Raw genomic sequence first — 21,080 nt, forward strand, 5'->3', positions numbered from 1 at the left:
TCAGTCAGTCACGTGGACAAACAGTCTGCCATTTTGTCGTTTTAAAGTTGATAGCACTGCTACAAGTTAGTCTTTGCACAGTGTTCTGGTTAGTAGTTACGATAGCGAGTGGGAAGTTTTCAAAGACCGATCGTAATTCGTTGCAGTAAAGAGTTGTATACCCTTCTTCAAAAATGAGCAAAGAGAAAAATAAAGTTTACAAGCAAAAATTTAGGAGGGAGATTGGTTGCAAATGTGAATGTTTAGTAAGTGGTTGTGCGAAGTTCCTGGTGACGCTACAAAAGGCCACTGTTTTGCAGATGTGATATAGCTGCTAAATATTGTCAGCTTGTAAAGCATAGCGAAACTAAGAAACACCTTGCTGCAGTTCCATATGAGGCTGTTCCTATTACAAATATGCTTGTGAAAAAGTCTGATGAGACCGCGAACTTTGAAGGTAGGTTAGTATTATTTCTTTGTTGTCACTCATCATTCAACAGTTGCGATCATCTAGTAGATCTCTGCAAAAATATCATCGCAGACAGTCAAATTATGCCAAAGGTAAAAATGCACCGAACTAAGTGCTCTGCAATTGTAAAGAATATTCTAGGTGAGCATTTTGAAGATCTAATTGCAGACATTGGAGATCAAAATTTCAGCTTGCTAATAGACGAATCGAATGATATCACAGTGAATAAGATTTTAGGAATGGCCATCATTTATTATAGCAGGAAATTCAACAAAATTATGCATACATTTCTGAGCATGATAGTTCTAGAAAAGTGTGACGCTAGTGGTATTGTGGCTGCACTGAAAAAAGAGCTCTTGACCAAGAAACTGGACATTAACAATCTCATTGCAATCGGTACAGACAATGCCAGTGTTATGGAATTATCTGTACCGATGTTGTTCATAAACGCCATTATGGCGTTTATGAACAACTGAAGGCATATATTCCCTCCTTAATTTTAATTAGATGTGTATGCCATTTATTACAACTGGCAATGTCTCACACTTGTGCAGAATCTCTCCCAAGAAAATTAGAATTTTTAGTTGCCGAAACGTATAAGTGATTTTTCACATTCTTTTTCTTCAAGACAAGCAGCATACAAAGAGCTGTATCAAACTAACGAAAATGATGCTCCTCTGAAAATTGTAAGCAATTGTGCAACAAGATGGCTCCCCATTGAACCTGCAGTAGACAGAATTCTCAGCCAGTGGTTGGAATTAAAAACTCACTTCTAAGTCGTGAGTGTGACTGAGAAATGTTACAAAGCTCAAATTTTGTGAGAGATGTACAAAGATGAAAAGAATCTGTTGTATCTTTTATTTTTGCATCCTGTTCTAGTTCAAGTTCAGCAAGTTAACAAAATTTTCGAATCTAACGGTGCGGATAAGATGGGATTATTTGAAGACCTTTCTCGTTTGATTCGCTCTATTGCTAATATGTTAGTGTTACCATCATCCACAGTCGAACCTCTACAGTCAGAGTACTGTAGTGTGTCTATTTGGATCCCAATCCGAATCTTGGTTACAGATTTGAAAGAAAAATTTCAGAGTTGATGATACAAAAGAAAATAACGAAAAATGATGAGTTAGAAGTAGAGGAAGACAGTTTCTTCTTGGTCTCTTCAAACAGCTTAAGCAAAGGTGCCTGAAAACTTGAATATTTTAAGAATGATGTCTTCGTTTTCTGTTGACAATATCCTGAAACATATAAAAGATCCTGCTACTCCCATCTCAGAAATAATGCTGAAAACAGAAAAAATGTTGCTGCTGCTGGATACTATCCACTTAAATAAATGGACAAATATAGAAAAGACTGAGCTATTCTGGACTGAAGTACGAGAATATAAAGATGCATCAGGAATGAATCCATTTAAAAAAATTGCTCAGTGTGCAATAAATTTATTAATACTGCCAAATTCTAATGCGGAAATTGAACGAATTTTTAGTTCCATGAATGTAGTTAAAACTAAATTAAGAAACAAGATGGAATTGCCAATGCTGACAGCTATTTTGTCAGTCAAGTATGGCCTTGGGCGTAACAACAAGTGCTCTACAGACTATCATTTACCAGCATCTACACTGAGTAATATTGGAACGATGGCCACATATAATAAAGCTGAAAATCTAAGTGAAAAGGTGGATGAATTAAGCGCAGAAGATCACATGGAAGATGTATTCAGATACAAAATTAATAACGGAAAACTCATGTACAAAGATTATTTAATAGTATAATTTTCGCATGTGTGTCACAGGTATCTTCAGTACATTTTAAGCTCAAATTAAATAATAACTGACAATTCCAAAAAGCGCCACCTACGTAGTTGGTGTAAGATAACTAAAAAGGTCAATAAATTTCCTAACAAAAAAAAAAAAATGTATACAATAAAAAGTTTGGAAAGATTAGCTGATTTGTAAAGTACTATCTCCCATAAAGGGGATAGACGTAAACGTCAGATCTGTTTAAGTTAGGAGAATAAAGTAGTTTCACATGTTTCTTTATAAAGGCGTTCCATGACATTTTTGCTGTATGGAATGGCTCTTCTGATGAACTTCAACAGTTTCTCACTAAGTTAAACGCACTTCATCCTAGGATCCAGTTTACCCTAGTTTTCCGTTATTAATTTTGTATCGATATGTCTACTCACGGTATACCTCTTTTAAAACTTAAGATGTATTTAGCCACTTACATGCAAGTATCACTTCAACTTGAATACAGAAAGCAACTTAAAAGTATCAGCTACTACTTTTAAAATTTTAGCTTCAAATTTTTATTTTTAACTCCTTTTTAGCTCTTTTTGGTTCTTTTTTTTTTTAAAGATTTAGCTGTTTTCATCGATTTTCATTTGGCAACACTGAACATTAGTATGTGGTCGTAGCGTTTTGTAAGAATTTTTTGAGAATTTTAGAATATTATTCTGTGACCGATTTATTTGTTATATGTTAAATAAATAAAAGAAAACATCAGCAGGAATATTCTGTTCTTCTCGCTTGAAATGACAAAAAAAAAACAAAAAAACTTGAAAATGTTGCAGCTAGATATGCAACTATTCACTAAATTTTAGCACATTTTAAGTCATTGTAATTTTTAAGTCATGCTCTTTTGTTAAAGTTTTTTTTTTTTTCCCTTTTGTTAGCAACAGAGTGGCTTGGACAGGAATTTATTTGTTTTGGTTTATTATCAAAGTCTCCCAGTCTGTACATAAGCGTATTATGATTATTATTTACAGAGGGCGCTGAGTAAGCATGCAAGAGCACAAGCGTTTCTAAATTACAAACCCAGAGTCGATTTAAAATGAGAACTAGATTTTTATTGCACTTGGTTGGAAACAAACGAAATGATAAGATGGCCAACCTGGTGTAATAAAAACCAATCTTGAGCAAATGATCAAATTACTTTTTCGTTCATTCATTGGCGAACTGTTTTCTTTTATGACTTTTTAAAATTTTCTGAACACCACAAAATGGACACCTGAAGTGTCTAGAAGGACCCTGTTTAAATTCCCGCATTATCTAATCTTTAACTCATCCACAGTGCTTGATGTGTTATAGGTTTACAACCTTCCATGGATAGGAGTAATATTAAAAAAAACCAGGAAAGGAAAAAAAAATGCATGATTAACAATCCGATAGGCATTCATGCAACAAACACGTAATAACTTTACATTCTGTAGTTCCTAATAAACTGTTTTTGAACTATAATTCTCTTCTACTAATAGTTGTTATTATCTTGTTTTATCACTCCGAGGAAGATGAAGACCGGCTTGGCAAAACAAGTACATGTATAATGTTAGTCACACTTCCGATCCACTAATATTATTTCAGATATCAGTGTCAGACGCATTATCACGTGTTACTCATCTGCTTTGTATACAAAGTATGACATACTATTTACGCATTGATGAAAATTAAATATAAAAATAAAACAGTTTCCCTGAAATAGTTCACCATTCAAAAATGGCTGTGCTAACAATGTTGTTAATCTTACTGGTCTGAAGTAGTATTTCTTAAACTTTTCCAGAGTGCGGAACCCTATGAAAATTTACCCCCACCCCCCCAAAAAAATATATATATATGTTTCTTATGAATGGCATTGCCTACTAGCTCTATTTAGTACTAACAGTTCTATTTATAACATCTTATATAACTATAAGATAACCAAGTAATTATTTTATATGTACATTTAACCGAAATGAGTCAATGAAATAATTTTAATAAAAGCTTTTCCCTTTTAACATACTTTTCTTGCACATACAAGAACAAATTATCTTCGTACTTTTGTATATTTGACCTATTTAGCTAGAACAACAATAATTATTTGGCCACAGTAGTTTAAAAATATTTGTAAGACAATGTAATGTGTCCCACTTAACATAATCTCATAATAAATCTGCGTTTTTTTTAAATAAAAATGGCGTGAATTTTATGCACTAGATTAAACTTACCTGTTTACTTTAAACAAGCTCATTTGCCAAAGAAGCCAACGATTTGTTGACTAAATGGCTGCGTAATCGTCTGCTTCTAATGTAGTGTTTAATACAGTCAATTCTAAACAGCAAATCTTCTCTGGCTCGAAGGTAAACAAACAAATATCCTGAAATGTATTCTAGGTTGCATGCAATAGAATAGTGTAGTTTGTGTTTTAAATTCAAAACATAAATATAGAATACGAAAATGGGAATTACAAAGTGTGATATGAATAAATTTAGCAATACTGGATATTATCACCTCTACCGGCGGTGTGCTAAACTAAAACATATCACTTCTCTTGCAAGGAAAAAAAATATTTATTAATAATAATATAAAACTAACATTTTATATTAGTTTTATATTATATATAAAACTAATATAAAATATTTATTTATTTGTTTTTGCGTTACAAACGTAACGCAAAAACAAATCCTTCCCGAACTCTGCTTTTCAATGATCACCAACTTCTGATTACTGTTTATAATTTTTTTAAAATTTTATTTTCACATATCTGTTTACCTATCTACTTTCACATGCTCTAGTTTCTAGAGATGATATATCAGGCATCTTTCTACTAGAATCTAGTAGGAAGATGCCTGATATATCCACAGATGACTCATGGTAGAAGTTTACATTTTTCAATTCGTATATAAGTTGTTTTCATTGGATAATAGTTATTTGATAACATGGTATTTTGTGGTGAGTTACTTTTTTTTTTATGGTAGAAAATTCCCTTATTAATAAATTTTAAAAAATTATGAAACACGAATGACGTTGTTATTTATTTATAATCTCATCATTTTTCATTGCTGTTTAATTATTTCAAATTCTGATGTATTTCAATTACTAAGTGAGAAAAATAAGATAATCTGGCCTGATTCAAGTGGATAGCATATCCGCCCTCTAACCAAGAGGCTGCGGCTCAAATCATGCAATAGACATGGGTGTTTGTGATTGTCTAAATTTAGACGAGATGTATTTCAACGCCCGGTGCGACTCGGCATTCCTGTAGCTTGAAAAAGTTTAATGTTTGATCTATAGAGCAGTGTTTCCGAATTATGTAAAAAATAATAAATAAATAAGTAAAATTAAAAAATGCATAGCCCGCCCATGGTATTGATGTGCTATTTAAACTTACGTGGGCGAGAGTCACATAAAGAATTGACAACCAAAGAATATTGCAATGCATTTTCGAATATAGTTGAAATCAAAAGAGCATCGAATGCGCAAAAACTCACAATATGAATCATATCGCGCATTATCATGCCAAGATGGATCACTCATACGTTAGTATGTGAACGGAACTTCATGCAAAACCGGAATTTACATGAGGAAATTTATTTAAAATGTTTCACAGATTATGAAATAGACAAAAGCATATAAAAAAAAAAGTGGGAACAAACTTGAAATACATTTTCTGATCGAGTTCATCGTAAATGGGAAAGAAAAAAAAAAGGAATAAACCATGTAAATAAAAAAAATTCAAATATTTGATTGTCAAGCCAAAGATTAAAATCTAAAAATAAAAAAACGCTAATACATAGAGCTAGAGATTATTAGAGAAATGTACCATCGAAAATGAAATTCAAACGACTTGTCGTGCATGTTTAGCTCTGCTGTATCAGACTAGCGGAAGTTCTGTAGCCAGGTCAGCGTCCGAAAAGCAACAACTTGATATCTTCGCCCACATATACCCACCCTGCCATGCATACTTAATTGTAATTTAACAATAATATTCATTATATCAGAAGATATTGAAAATACTTTGAAAGGATTTATCTTTGTTTAAGAAAAATATTCTGATTAAGCCCGTTTTGTTATTTAATCCTATAAGTTATTTTTTATTCATTAGAGGATTCCTATTTATTTTATTAGATGAATAATTTATAATCACTTTGAACAACCCTTTAATGTTTTTGCTAGGAAATTTTAAAAAATTTTTCTGCCCGAAAACGTCTATATTTCTCCTATATGGTTACTTAATAGCAACGATTCGTTGCCCTAGCAACGAACACCGATGCAGACAACAATGTAGCTTTCACTTTTAGCAACAGGGTTTATTATTTTCAAAATAAGATTCTTTTGCTGAATAAAACATGTTTTGATTTATTTATCTTGTCAAAGAATCTGATGCCAACAGAATATTTAAGTATACCATACCTAGATATCGTTTAGCAGCTCCACCTGTCTGCTAAGTATCTGTATTATGCTCCAATGTGGGAGGAGAATCAGTGTTCTGCTTATTCGAATTCATATGCAATTTTTATGGAGATTTTGAACTACTGAACACGCCCTCAGTATAATATATTACACTGCGGGTGTGTTCAGTATGTTCAAGTATATTATAATATATTTTTTTTTAAATTCAGGTTCGATGCTAGTCTTAAAGAGACGCGAATTTTATGAACACGATAAAGAATAACAGTTGAAAGAATACAAATAACATACTAGAAAAAATAAATAAATAAAAAATCCGCGAACGCCTTTTATTCCCCTACAGCGAGTATTGCAAGGCAGTTCATTTTAATTTTAACTTAGGAAAAGGAGATCACTAGGTTGCCCTTCGTCCGTTAAAAATAATTTACTAACAAGCAAGTTAGATATAAAATGCTAGGGATCAGTAAGTTGGGGAAAAAAATCCAACTGCAATGCGTCTATACTTAAGAGATTTCTATTTTCAAGGACTGGAAGTAAAAAAATGAAACGCCATATTAGTTTTTACGATAGAAGGAAACAAAGCTGTTCTTGAGGCAACAAAGTAACATCAAAGTATCACAAATCAAAGGATCTTAAGAGAGACACATCCTATACATATTAAACTTTACATATCATGATTATGGCAAATCATGAAGACGATTTTCATCTTGGTAATATAATTCATAATAATCGAGTGGTGATATGAATATCAATACATTTAACTAAGATTTCCTGTCTCAAGCAAAATAACTGGATATGCTGGCCAGCTACAACTTGCAAATGCCATAATAGATGCTATGGACATCATGTACGACTTTTTAAATGCCATAACAGGTGTCGCTAAAAGGGGAAACTAAAGAAAATCGCTTGCAATAAGAACACTACTTATCTGATTTCAGAAATTATCTTTTAAACAGAACACAAATCACATATATATTAAATATAAAATTAATGGGATTCACAACTTGGTCACCTAAAGTCAAATATATCAATACGCAGATGATACCGCATCCTTAGATATCAGTATAGACATCAACACTGTTCTCTCTCTCTCTCTCTCTCTCTCTCTCTCTCTCTCTCCAGAGCACACAAAAACTTAAACGAAATGATGACCCTCTTCTACCACAGTTCGGTTATAATAACATTAAAACGGAGATGACAATTTATAAAGAACCCAAGAATTATGAGTCCTGCACCATTCGTGCTACGCAATCCAAATCTTACCCACTATACAGTCACATAGCATTACATTAACAGCAACGGGTTCCACTGTCCTGGAAATTGTACCCAAAATGCATACTAAATATCTTGGACTTGACGTATTCTGACATTTTAAATGGACAAAATATAGAATACTAAACTCCACATCATTGTTGAAAAACTCTTCTAAGCAAAAGACATCATTCCAACTAAAGCTGGAAAAAAAAAAAAAAAAAAAAAAAAAAAAAAACTTTGTCCAAAATACTGTACAGGTTTTTTTTCTCTCTCTCTTGGAAGCTGGAACAAGTAAACAACATTTTGCAAAACAATTGTCTGCCCTTCTCGTGTCCTTCGTGTCGTTTCTCAATGCAAAACACTGTCTTAATTGTATTCAAGTTTGATATCTTTGGGAAAATTCGAGACAAAACCTGTTTTTAAATTCGCAAATTATTTTATTTATAAAGTAGTAGAATAAAAAGATTAAGGAGAAATTACCCTGTGGTTGAAAAGAATGTGTGGCTCAAACAGACGATTTTTAATTCACCAATGTTAGATTTTCAGGAGATTCGTGTTGTTGTTGTTATCTGGAATTACAACCGAAGCAAGTAAAGATATGAGAAGCATTATGCCTTTTAGTTGCGTGTGTTCTTCTGGGGATCTCCTTTATTATATTAATTAATGCAATTCCATGTTTGGAATTGTATTAATTGAGCTAGCCGTTAATAAAACAGCATGCACTTATGGTTTTAACTGCCAATCAGATAGAAATTTCATTTGTTTAACTCCCTTGTTTCTTCCGTATGTGTGTATTCAGTTTAGCGCATTGGTTGTTAATAACAATATTTTTTTGACTTTTTTATTGTTCTTACTGTCGGCTCTGTTCAGCAAATAACCTGAAAACCCATGAGGTCTAATCCTATTCTAAATGCAACTCTCACAATTCACGTAATATTTAACAATACCTTACGGTGAATGACTCTTTCTTGCATTATCCTTTTATATTTATTTATTATACCTTATAAAAGGGACCAGTCAGCTGATACGGAAATAACGTTGTTGCCTTTTCATATTGTCATTGTATGTATGTGATCAGTCGTTCCATTTAGAGTTTGCAAAGAACAAATGCATTGCAGGTGGACGTACTGATCACTTAAATGTCATTGATTTTTGCCAAAGGATAATCTTGTGGTCAGTTTTAATACCAATTCCATAATAAATCAATTTTAATTTGAATAGTTACCATTGTAAACACAGAAGACATTGGTGAGATAACCTTTAATGCTCGAGTGACCGCAACAACTTCACAGCTCTCTGAAACAGAACAATAGTGAACAGAAAAATCTACCACATCGAAGGGACATAGCCGTGAGACATTCTTGCGGTGTCCATCTTCTCTACTTTTTTTTTTCTAATATTTCTTAAGTAGCTTGTCTTCAGTGGATACTTTAAAAAATTATATCAGCTATGTTGATTAGAACAAAAGTCGAATGTGGTTGGTTTTTCAGTGGCGTAGTTACAAACACACATGTTCAGACTTGCCTGAATTATCCTCCTGAGCAATTTTAACAAGTTTGACCTGAACGGTACTGAATAACTACAACAATATATGTTATGGAGGAAACAGGTTTATTAACAAAGGAAATATATGTTTACACTTGATGATATATACTTCAACAACTATTGATGGAATCTTAATCGAATAAAGCATTAACGACGATAGATTCCCTCTCTGACATCTTGGAGAACAAGGGTTGGGACATTTGTTGGACATATTATGCAATTTTATCCCTTAGGGTAGAGTACCCATACCTTCAACATACCCCAATACCTTTGTACTCAATAACTTCAATATTCGTGCACGAAATGGAATGTTTTTTGCACGACACATCCTATGCAAATCCTGGGTGAACGGAACCAACATATGTTCGATGCGGCATTCGCTATTCAAGGACACAGTTACACCACCCTCTTCAGTGAAGTAAACCCAATTATATTATGGCCAGAAACCGCACACTATGCGATGACCTCGCTGGGAAGAGGTTTCTCTTAGACAAATTCAGATCTCGACAAACCAAGAAACCTGTAGTTTCGTCTGTTTACATGAGTTTGCAGTCTTAAATAGAAATGTGCTTCGTCCGAGAATCAGACATTATGGAGGAAGGGGAGAATCTTTATAGACAATGACTAGCACACGTGCACAGTATATTCTTGCAGTGCAGCGTAGTTCGTTGCTGTTAAACACTGGCCAACCTAAATGACGGAAGAAAAGGCAGATGCTTCCAAGTCAGTGCAACTGTGTCTGGGTAAAATGCTGTGAGAAGGGAACTAACGGAGTTTGAAAGAGCTGTTATGATAGGATGCCATATTGCAGGCCTATTTGTTTGTCAATTGTATAAATTGGGCCATCCCAGGTCAACAATCAGTGATACTAAATTGAGATGGAAGTGCAGGCAGTCAACTGCAAGTGATACCTACAGTGGACGACCCAACACACTCACCGAACGTGAGTGTAAGGTGCTACGAAGGATAATGTGTAAAATCCGCCATTCATCGGCTGACACACTGAATGCATAGCTCTGCGCTATATGTTGTGACCGAGGGTCACAACATGGATTTCCATGGTAGAACTGCAATATGCAATTCCACATTACCCGAACCAACATGCACTGTCATCTTCAGTGGTACAAAGAGCGTGTGCCATGGGACGTAGAAACTTGGAAAGCTTGTTATGGAGCGACGAATCACTCTATACCCTCTATCGAGTAGTGGATGGGTGTGGAGGATGCCCGGTGAATATCTCTTATCCAGAGTGCATAACTCCAATTGTAAAATTCGGAGGTGGCGGTGTGATGTTATGGTCCTGTGTTTCCTGGTTTGGCCACGAACATTGAACTCCGAGTAGCATCTGAATATTCTGGACAATGCAATGCTTCCTATTTTTTTTTTTTTTTGGCGTTTCTACGGAACTGACCATTGTCTCTGATGCTGCCTGCGTGGTTTGTGGACATGAACATCACCACACTTGACTGGCCTCTGAAGAGCCCTGATCTCAACCCTATTGAATATCTGTGGAATGAACTGAAGCGTTGGTTGAGGTCAAGGAACGTCCGTCTCACCACACCACAGTCCATGACCTCATTACACGCCTACACGAAGAATGTTCCAAAATTCCAATTTATCACGATTGTGGTTGTACGCTTGTGGAAAGAATGCTCCAGGATTACTGCAGTCATCGCAACAAAAGGTCTTACATCTTATTAAGATGGGGTTTCTCACAATGGTGTCCGTTAACTCTTTTCCAAGCAGTATATATATACGGCCTATCTCATATAGAGGTGGCAGGGATTTTTTCCACGGAAACTCGTCTTTTTCATCTCGCAAAAACAGGTAAACCGGCTGGAGAAGAAAGGTGAGTAGCATACTCCACACACTAATCTCATAGCTTTGGTTAGCTCTTTGGAATTACAGCCAGAGCTACTAAAGCAATTAGATATTATGTTTAATGTTCCGGTGGCTTGTCTGTTTTGGGAGGAAGAAAAAAAATTCCGTGTTTCTAGGATTCATACTGTGTTCTTTCTTAATAAAGTGTTATAGCTTATACTTTCTTGGGGTGGTATTCAGAAATGACGTTGCAGAGTTTCCGTTCTCGGAAACTTGAGTTTTTTTTTTTCATTCCAACAAACCAGACATCTGTTAAAAGCAAACGTTTACGTTTGGGTCATAATTCCTATCACTTTTATACAGGACATGTACCTGTAAGATATCCACTAGCAGTAATTTTTTTTTCGATAGTAATCCTACACACGAGAGCTTCAGAACTTGTAGAACAGCAATACAGTAAGTGTGTCAAGGTCAGGCAGAAAGAAAAACAAAAGGGTTATTGACGTCTTTTTTTTATTGTTACTTGGAAATACTGTTGTATGAACTTCTTTCACTAGAGAGAAAGCCTGATTGCTGTTTTGAATTATAGCAGAAGCTATTAAGACTATGAGGCCAGTACATTATGTTTGTTATTTGCGTGTATTCTTCTGGTCAGTTTGCCTGTTTGGCGGGAAGATTTTTGATTGAAATCATAGTTTTTTATAAAATAAAATTCTGAAGACCTGTATGTGACAAATTAATTAATTTTCAGTTAATAAAAACTTTATGAATATCGTTGGCGTCCTAGACCGGATAAGAATCCAGGTCTTTCCAATCCAAGGGCATGGCCGTTATTCAGCAACGAAGGCTCATTGGAGGCAGCACAGCAGGATGAACAATGAATAATAAATACGGTGAGTTTGGAGTTCAAATGAAATGATATATATATATATATATATATATATCAGGGGCTTCGCGTGCCCATTTCGGTTGGGTCTGTTGTGAGGCTTATACAACCCGTGCTACAAAATTCACGTCAGTTTTACCATATGATTGCATTTTTATTGATGTATGAAAGTTGTAAGCGTCTATAGCACATCAGTGCTCATCTTAATTGATCCAATGCAATTAATTGTAGGATAACATTGAATATATTTATCAATTAATATAATTTAAAATATGGAAAGCATAAAAGTCATTTGAACAACAGCTACGCTTCACTTCGTGATGAGATTAGATTATCATTGACAAATACTAAAAGTGAGACACGGATAATTTGAATTTTGATGCGATTTTTAAATACACTCATATAATACGCACAGAAATCGGAAAAAGTAATCACTTGGGAAATTCTTATTTTTCCGGAATGAATCAAAGAAAGGCTGAAATAACTCGTTTTTAAGTAATTATGCACAAGTTCCAGCCTCCTTCGACTATAATCAATCATACAATCCATTAAAGCTCTGGCAGAAAACGGGGCATTTAGTAGATGGTCAACACTGTTTCCCATGTAAATATGGGCAAAAAAAGATATAAATTATTTATAGAAAATTATATATTAAAATCTTGTCTATATCGGTGTCCAAAACACGTCAGTTCACACTTTGCGCACACAAAACAGATGAAACTCAGAAAACAAAAACAGCAACTCATGACAACGTTCAATTAGATTGGTTGACACAATGACCAATCACAGCCACTGATTTCTGTGTGCTATTGTCTCAGCGCGCACTCTGCCTCGCCTTCTGGTGTACATTTGACCCAATGCGCTATCTGTATATTCTGTTCAAAGGGCTCAAAGGTGTCCGTATTTGTGACCTCTTACCCGGGCTGTTCACGAATGCGATGCAATGTTTACACGTCGAAAAGTGTCCTCTTCATGAAGTATTAGTATATTGCGTTTAATTTTAGGAATCATGCGAAGCCAGGAAACAGCTAGGTGTGTCTTTCACAGGAATAAATGTAAAAATAAATATCGGTGATATTGCTATGTGGGTGTGCACCACACACCTAGGACATCCTGAATATACGCCCCTGATGTGTGTGTGTGTGTGTGTGTGTGTGTGTGTGTGTGTGTGTGTGTGTGTGTGTGTGTGTGTGTGTGTGTGTGTGTGTGTGTGTGTGTGTGTGTGTGTGTGTGTGTGTGTGTGGTCTTAGAATTAAGGTAGGATTCCTTGAAGAGACTGAATTCTTTTAGATTATCTTTCTCCCACAGAAAAAAATACGTTGATCAGTATTTACGGAAGTAGCTGTGAATACTGCTTATAGTTTCTGAAATAATAATGCAGAGGAGGAGGAGGAGGACGTGCGACATGACCAGAGAACAGCAGCTGGTTCAGGAGGAATTTGTGCCAAACACGATTAATTGTCCTGGGGATATTCAAAACAATTGCTTATGTTTATTCCAACTTATTCGTTGAGTTCGTCGAGAGGTGGGTGGCATGTGCAAGTTTGCTTATATAATTCATACGTAAGAATTCACATGGATGATAGCTTAGTTGGTGGACTTTTAAATGATACATACGTTGAATGTCATTAGAGATCTAAATTATTTTGAAATAGACCGAATTTAAGACAATAGATCTGCTGTTGGATTAATATGGATTTCTCTCGCTTTTTGGAATGAGTTAAATATTGGCTAATTTTCACAAATTCCAAGCAGCTCGAGATTTTTCTGGTCTCTTGCTTACAGAAAACTGCTAAGTAAGAGGTGTGAAGTGTATGATGTAGTAACACTATTATAAAATATTTTTTGACCAGCAATACTTGAGTTGGAGGAATATATTTAGTGCAAAGAATCTGCTTTGTCTTTTGGCGCTGTTGCTAGAGAATCATGTGGAGTTGGAAACAAAGTGGCGACAGTTGCAGCAAATAGCTTTAGGACCAAAAAAAAAGCACAAATGTCCTGTGGACACGAGGCAAGTTTTGCACTTTCGCCTTTTCAATGTGGGCTGTAGGTTCATTATATTTTCAAAGGCATGACGATCTTAAGAATATGATGAAAAGAAGACAGAAACTTTGAGGGAACAATTGTGACGTGCTTTGTTTTATTGTGAACTACTTTCTTGCGATTGTTGAAGAACTAGGATAAGAATCCAAAATTAAAATAAAATAGGTGAATGCAAGAAGATTGAAGAACCGAAAACAACTGTGTGACGAGGTAAAGAAAGAAAGATACTCTAAAATAACTGAGGGAAGTACATTGCACGGAGGCAAACATTTATAGCAAGTTTTTATCAGGATTATCTATGAGAGAGAGAGAGAAGTGGAGTGAAGTGAAGTCAAGCTGGAGTTATACGTTAAAATCTCAACGGAAATAACTTCACTATTACAGTAGCTGGATTACAGGAGGTTAAGTTTAAGGAAAGAAAGTCATAGGATCTGAATTTTTTGCTGAGTTAGGAGGGTGATACCTGCAGCAAAGGAAATGCATAGAATCAGATAAGGAAATGCTAAGTCAGAGCCAGAGTAAATCAAAACACAAGAAGTCCATAATCATGTAACACTGGCATTTGATAGAGGAGTGTACATAAAAGCATATGTTCTTCTTTAAGGTGAAACAAAACACTATAGGGTGTAGTTGGCAAATGTCCGTTAGACGATAAGGAAGCTGAAAGTGCAGTTAAACTAAATGCGTCTGAATTTGGAGATAATATAAACTTTGTTTAAGTTAGAATTTCATTCATATGTACGGATTCAATGCCTTCACTTTTGTGGTGGAGGATATTTTGATTTCATTTAGTAGAGAAGTTCTTTTTTATTTGTCACAAAGGATCTACTTTGTGACAAATAAAATGTGTTTGTTTTATTTCTTTTTTATGAAAATGTGAAAGGAACATGAAAAGCGGGCAAATAATGAAATTTTTAGGATGCATTCTAAAATGAGATAACACTTGGCTCTTATGACCTCAGTAATCCGTCACCCCCTCCATCCACAACACAAACTGACTATTAAGTTTGATCTGATGTACTATTGGCAGCGAATGTCTGGGTGCACTTAGGAACGAGAATGTTCTGTGCTCTTGCAAGCTGCCAATCAAATCTTCAAAGAATAGCTTTCATCACACTGCAGCAGTGGTGATAGGGTGCATCATAGTCTGGTGCACCGCATCACTACTGGAATTCATTTTTATATTTTTTATTTATTTTTTACCTGATCTTGAAACCCTACTGTAGAGACTAAATATAACCAAACTCTCTTCTCTCCAAAAAAGGTCCACTTAAACTCAACAGCGGCTCGTCATTCTGAATTACTTTCTTCTTCCTACACTCTACCGTAGGATAGTCCTAGGCAAAGTTTCTTTCTCAGTACTGTCCCGAATGGGTATAGTTGCTCGCTCAATTGTCTTCCTTGGTTACGTCTTCCTCACGATGTGAGATTAGCATTTTTCCATAACACTCTAAACCAGGGAGGTCTTGGGTTCCCCACTTGCGATGGTTAGTACCTAAATTGTATCTATCCAGCTTACAAACATTTTCTCTCTACTTCAGAATTATCTTGCGGTCTCTAGGAGTTCATGTATTAACGATGATTACCGATGTACATCCTGATGGATGCTTGATGGAAGGACACCAATTATGACTATCTCGGTTGAACAAAGGTTTTAATGTTGCACCATTCAGTCGACGGAGCTACGCTACAAGAATCTAAACGTGTTCAGCATCAATGGATCAAGAATAGGACTCTTCCTACCTGGATTTAATTAGGATAAGGATGCTTTGAGACTCGATCTTGTACAATTGGGGAAGAAGTGATGACAAAAAATACAGAGCAGATAGTCATAACATAGAAACTTTGGCTCATGTTGCTCAATGTTGTTATTGCACACATATGGAGTATGTCAGAGGAAGTAATGCAGTAGTCAGGGTTACAGAAAATAGATCGAATAACAGCACTAGAACTCCACTATAGGACTAGTATTGGACTGAGGACACCTGACCATGTAGTAAACAGAGGAGATGAATTAATTATTATCGACGTACAAGTTGTGGTTGCTGGGCGATCATTCACTATCCTTCATCATGATAGTTCGGCCTAGTATACTGAACTATCATGATGAAGGACAGTGAATGATCCAAGGCTTAGTATGGTTACTTCAGGAAGAACATCATATCGTACCAAAATTATCTCTGCAGCCGTATGTATCCCTTAAAGGTGTATGGTGTCAGAAAAGTTATATGGATTTACTAAGCTTCGGACTCTCTTTGGCTGATTTCAAGATCACCAGAGAATGACTTCTCGAATCCACCCTCAGGTCTGGAGCTGGATAACATAAGTTATAGGGTATTGTTAGGGGACTCAGGCTTCTTTTGGTCATACATATGAGACCACAGTATGTAGCACTGCAAGGCAGTGTCTCACACTAGGCTTTTTCATCTCCCACCTAAAGTCAATCACAAGACATCCATGCCCAAGGCGGAATTCGAACCCACAGTTGTCATGAGTGTATACAGCAAATTGGTTGGAGAGTGTACACGCTGACCACTCAGTCAACCAGTTCAGCAATTTAGAATGTAACTAATGTGGGTCGCTGTTCAGGCGATTTGAATAGAGTATCTATGTAATGAGGTGATTAAGGAGTTTAATAGAAGCAATTAAGACTCTGAGACCAAGCATGATGTCTGTAAATTAGGTGTTCTCCTATCCGGGGCTGAAAAGACCTTATAACGGTTCTTCGCGTCCCAGATGGGACTGTGTCTATTGCGTTTACTTCGTTTTAATTAGTTTTCTACCATGTGATTTTTTGACTGCAGTAGGCATAATCTATAGTAATAATAGTAATGAGAAGAATGCTAACGTATAATTACATAATTTAAAAAAAAGCAGCTTAATTTACTTTGTAGGTCATTGGTTATTATGAATATGCGCAAGGCGAACAACTTTCACACTTCAGATTTTTTCTTGAAAAGCTGAAGGTTGAATTGCTGGAGCATACTTTGTTAGGAAGCTTGTTTCAGAAAATAGAAAACAAATGGAATAGCGGAAGAGGAGAAGCAAGTCTGATGCATTTACAGTCAGTTCATGTGCAAAGTACAGTGACAATTGGCCATTCCGCCCCACCAAAGAAAAAAACTGTCTCAAATTTTTTTTTCCCTTTGAGATTATACCCGACATTGCGTGCTATTATGGCAATTAAAACAAATATTTGCTTATTTTCTTAATTAAAAACTGGCAACAAATCTTGGTATATTAAAGAAAACACATTCTAAATTATCGAAAAGATAACGGCCACTTTAATTTAGGCAGCGGTTGCTTTTGTTTCAACAGACCAATAGAAAGCAGAAGAACGATGGATGCCAATTCGGTGACGTACCCATGAGATAGTAATTGAAACAAGTAAGGACATGATCACATGGCTATGCAGAAACAAAAAGGAAAGACACCAAAAGAGAGAACTGGAAAGACATGGTGCTGCACCCTCTTACTGAGGAAGCTACATGAAGAAGAAGAAGGTGAAGGAAGAAATCATCTACAGTGGAGTAGCTAGGGGGGGGGTGAACGGAGGAGGCGGTCCGCCCTGGGTTGCACTTTGAACCTTTTTGAACTTTTGCAGTTAATTCTAAAATACAGTCTCGAGAACTCATTTCCAAATATTGTAATACTACTGCGATTTTTCCTCATAATTGCTGTAAGTTTGCTAGTTGTGAGAGGAGTTTTTCTAAATAAAATTGATTAAGATTTACCAATATTACTATGAAATAGACTTCGCCAATCTCATCGTCGATTTTGCTAACAGAAAAGCAAGAAAAATAACATTTCAGAATGTTGAAATTAAAGTTTTACTTCAAAAATAAACGGTGTTTCAATTTATTTCGTTCCTTATTTCCGTTTAGATTTTTTTGTAGTATATTTGGTGTGTATTGAGGGGGGGGAGGAAACTCAGGGACCGCTCCGGGAGGCAAAAGATCTAGCTACACCACTGATCATCTATGAGACGAAGTTCACTTCTCTGGACATAGCATCAAAATTTAAAAATTCTCGATTTTTTAGGGATGTTTTTGGAGCAGCAGTTCAAACGGAATTTCAAGGATAAGCGGATTTGTACAGAGTTAGTAATTGAATGGATAGAATTATCTGGTATATGTAAATGCACAATTCTCCTAATGTCAAAGAAATAAAAGTGTTCTTGATAATATAGCCTTCATAATTTGCACAAAATGTTATATAAATAACATGACAGTCTAGCGGCAGTAATTGGAACTACTTATTTTTCAATTATTGGATTGTGTTCATCAAACGACGAATTCGGATGTAATGGTCCCGCTTCGCTATATTAACTTATTCCAACTGACTACACGTAGTAAGCTAATTATAAACTCATAGGGCCTTCTATATAAACCTGGCTGAGTATATCCCAAAGTAATTGCGTTCATGGCGCGATCAGCGTGTAAGCATTTGTAAAGCGGCAATGCAACATTCTAGTACTGCGTTTGTTGACAAGAACAGTGTGTTTTGCACAAATGCATGGTTATCTCAACAGGCGATATAATCTACCACAAGTTCATAAACATTAATGACGCAATTCTAACCCATAGGTTGCAAAGCGGAGACGATATTCACCTGCCCAATAGAATTGAGTTGTAAATAAGATTACGCTATTTATTGGAAATAATAAAAATAAAAATTATTTAATTATTTTTAAAATCTTCACTTTATAATGAAAATAAAATGTGAAAGGAAAAATGAGGTACGCTATTCATTCACTTCGGTATTAGCAACATGGCGAAAAGTTTTTACTACGGGGTCACGTGATTCCATTGATGACTGTTTCCTACGCTAAGACAGGGTTCATTGTCATGGCACTGAAATACTTGTACACATCACTGTCCCTCAAGCTTTAGGATTTGGGGCGGAGGCTTGCTGTAACTGGTATTTAAACATAGTTTCCGGGTTTAGGAGAACTGGAATCACACTTTGAACATTCTATTATCCTCTTGGTACCTCAAAGTATTATGATTTACGGTATTATGAAGTAATAAAACTACAATGAAATAAATGAACTGAAACTAAATCAGATGGACAATTGGATGCGCAACTTTTATTTTTAGTATACTAAGCAGAAACATTATATCCTTAAGGTCATCTACGTCGTTAAATTCAATTTCCGGTCCAAGGTACAGGTGTTTCACTAGCCATGGGAGGTGAGGTTTCCATTTCGATCGAACTGGGTCATTTTTGGACTTTTTTTTTTTTTTTTTTTTTTTTTTCTGACGGTCGAAATTAGATACTTTTAATTCTGCATTAAACGCATAGACAGTAATTGCTTTAAAAATATAAATGTTATAATGATATTATAACGACATAGAATTTGTTGTATTATAAACGTACAATAAATTATTCATACAATTCATAATTATAACTTGGTAATAACGATAACATAGGTTTGAATCCCGTCTAAGAAAAAAAAAAAAAACATTTATAAAGGTTGCTCAACTGAAGGTGAATTAGCTGATCGCTTTCCCTTCCGGAAGCTCCGATTTTTTATTCCACAAATTAAACGAATCAGTCTAAGAATATAGAATAACTGCCCTATTAAGTAGGTTTGTATGAAGCGAAGTTTGGCCGAGACAAGTTGTTGAGCCTAACACGTAAGTGCGGATGAGATTATTATTATTATGTGACACCTCCAGGGAGTCCAAAGACTCATCGAGGGAGAGTGTGCCAACAGCATCGAACGATTAACCCTTCCAACTACTAACCGCGCTCAAAGTTGCTTAACTTTTTGCATGAGCTATTAGTAGCAGAGGCTCTATCAATCGACCAACCTTTACTGACATATTTAACATGAAACTATAGTGCCTATGAAAATAGGCACTATCATAAATAATATAAATAAATAATATCATTATAACATTTATACTTTTAAAGCAATTGCTGTCTATTACGAAAGTACTCCAAAAACAAATTAAGCCATATATAGAACTGGCACTAGGAGAAGAACAAGCCGGTTTCAGACCAGGGCGAAGCACAATTCATCAACTATTCACCTTAAGACAGCTAATAGAAAAGACACTAGAGTACAACCAAAGTTGTTACATAAATTTCATAGACTTTCGTCAGGCATTTGATTCCATCCATAGAAGAGAACTATGGAAAACTATGGAAGAATGTGGAATTCCCAACAAAACCATAAGAATAATACAGAATCTATATGAGAAATCTGAAAGTGCAGTACGAATGGAGGACACCTTAACCAACTGGTTCCACACAGAGAGCGGAGTAAGACAGGGATGCAATCTGTCATCAGACCTGTCCAATCTTACACTGGAAGAAGCAACCAATAAGGCCTTAAACAATGAAGACTCCGGAATCAAAATATATGGGAAAAATGTGACAAATTTAAAATTTGCAGACGACATTGCATTACTTGCAAGCACAGAAGAAAATCTACAGCGAATTTCTGGTAAAATAAAGGAAGAGTGTATAAAATCTGCATTAAACATAAATATAGACAAAACAAAAATTATGCAAATAGGAAAAAGAAGCACCAATCTGAAAATTGAAATTGATAGTAAGAATCTAGAGCAGATAGAAAACTTCACCTACCTTGGAGGAGTTATTGAGTACAATGGTGAAATTATAAAAGATATAAACAGACGAATCAGTCAAGCATCCCAAACTTTTGGACGACTTAATAAAATATGGAAGTCAAGAGACATCAAACAAGTAACAAAAGTAAGAATCTATAAAACAGTGGTACTCCCAATACTCCTCTATGGAAGTGAATGCTGGAATCTCAAAAAGGCTGAAGAGAAAAAATTATTAGTTACTGAAATAGGTTGGCTAAGAAGATTACTTGGAGTATTTCTGCTGGATCGACTAAGAAACGAAGACATAAGGAAACGACTAAAACAAGAAATAACAATAA

At 35.4% G+C, this 21,080-nt stretch overlaps 1 long non-coding RNA gene across 6 annotated transcripts in view; it reads right to left on the bottom strand.

Moving 5' to 3' along the window:
• LOC150093082 (uncharacterized) overlaps positions 1-21,080 on the bottom strand; it is a 234,224-nt gene that overhangs the window by 163,053 nt on the left and 50,091 nt on the right. For 4 of the 6 annotated variants that reach the window (XR_016550427.1, XR_016550424.1, XR_016550428.1 and 1 more), the window contains exon 1: positions 4,431-4,651. The exons of 1 other annotated variant lie outside the window; for it this stretch is intronic. This is a non-coding gene — a long non-coding RNA (uncharacterized LOC150093082). Of the gene's footprint in view, positions 1-4,430; positions 4,652-21,080 lie in introns of those variants that run through there. One more of the 6 variants, XR_016550423.1, reaches the window with a different exon arrangement.

The sequence above is a fragment of the Typopeltis vanoorti genome, chromosome 24 (genome assembly GCF_054136105.1).
Source record: "Typopeltis vanoorti isolate ZY-2024b chromosome 24, IOZ_Tvanoo_1.0, whole genome shotgun sequence".
Classification (NCBI taxonomy): Eukaryota; Metazoa; Arthropoda; class Arachnida; order Uropygi; family Thelyphonidae; genus Typopeltis; species Typopeltis vanoorti.